The sequence below is a fragment of the Arachis hypogaea genome, chromosome 19 (assembly GCF_003086295.3).
Source record: "Arachis hypogaea cultivar Tifrunner chromosome 19, arahy.Tifrunner.gnm2.J5K5, whole genome shotgun sequence".
Classification (NCBI taxonomy): Eukaryota; Viridiplantae; Streptophyta; class Magnoliopsida; order Fabales; family Fabaceae; genus Arachis; species Arachis hypogaea.
Window position 1 is genome coordinate 113,847,814 of NC_092054.1, and position 1,471 is coordinate 113,849,284.

Consider the following 1,471-nt stretch of genomic DNA (forward strand, 5'->3'; position numbering starts at 1 on the left):
AAGCTTAGAGTTGATGTTCAAACCTTCAGACAGAAAGAAGCTGAATCCCTTTATGAAGCTTGGGAGAGATATAAGCAACTGACCAAAAAGTGTCCTTCTGACATGCTTTCAGAATGGACCATCCTGGATATATTCTATGATGGTCTGTCTGAATTAGCTAAGATGTTATTGGATACTTCTGTAGGTGGATCCATTCACCTAAAGAAAACGCCTGTAGAAGCTCAAGAACTCGTTGACATGGTTGCTAATAACCAGTTCATGTACACTTCTGAGAGGAATCCTGTGAGTAATGGGATGCCTCAGAAGAAGGGAGTTCTTGAAATTGATACTCTGAATGCCATATTGGCTCAAAATAAAATATTGACTCAGCAAGTCAATATGATTTCTCAAAGTCTGAATGGAATGCAAGCTGCATCCAATAGTACTCAAGAGGCATCTTCTGAGGAAGAAGCTTATGATCCTGAGAACCCTGCAATAGCAGAGGTGAATTACATAGGTGAACCCTATGGAAATACCTATAATCCCTCATGGAGAAATCACCCAAATCTCTCATGGAAGGATCAACAAAATCCTCAACAAGGCTTTAACAATGGTGGAAGAAACAGGTTTAATAGCAAGCCTTTTCCATCATCTACTCAGCGAAAGACAGAGAGTTCTGAGCAGGATCCATCTAGCTTAGCAAACATAGTCTCTGATCTATCTAAGGCCACTTTAAGTTTCATGAATGAAACAAGGTCTTCCATTAGAAATCTGGAAGCACAAGTGGGCCAGCTGAGTAAAAGGATCACCGAAATCCCTCCTAGTACTCTCCCAAGCAATACAGAAGAAAATCCAAAAGGAGAGTACAAGGCCATTGAATTAATCATTATGGCCGAACCTACAAGGGAGGGAGAGGACATGAACCCCAGTGAGTAAGACCTCCTGGGACGTCCAGTGATCAATAAGGAGTTTCCCTCTGAGGAACCAAAGGAATCTGAGATTCATCTAGAGACCATAGAGATTCCATTGAACCTCCTTATGCCATTCATGAGCTCTGATGAGTATTCTTCCTCTGAAGAGAGTGAAGATGTTACTGAAGAGCAAGTTACCAAGTACCTTGGTGCAATCATGAAGCTGAATGCCAAATTATTTGGTAATGGGACTTGGGAAGAAGAACCTCCCTTGCTCACCAATGAACTAAGTGATCTGGATCAACTGACATTGCCTCAGAAGAAACAGGATCCTGGAAAGTTCTTAATACCTTGTACCATAGGCACTATGACCTTTGAGAAGGCTCTATATGACCTTGGGTCAGGGATAAACCTCATGCCCCTCTCTGTAATGGAGAAACTGGGAATCTTTGAGGTACAAGCTGCCAGAATCTCACTAGAGATGGCAGACAACTCAAGAAAGCAGGCTTATGGACTAGTAGAGGACATGTTAGTAAAGGTTGAAGACCTTTACATCCCTGCTGATTTCATAATCCTAGATA

The 1,471-nt window shown here is 41.9% G+C and overlaps 1 non-coding gene across 1 annotated transcript; it reads right to left on the minus strand.

The window, feature by feature from the left end:
* LOC112781199 (small nucleolar RNA R71) lies at positions 1–108 on the minus strand. The gene has a single exon (XR_003191990.1). It is a non-coding gene; the product is annotated as a small nucleolar RNA R71 (small nucleolar RNA).
* Between the last annotated feature and the right edge of the window lie 1,363 nt (positions 109–1,471).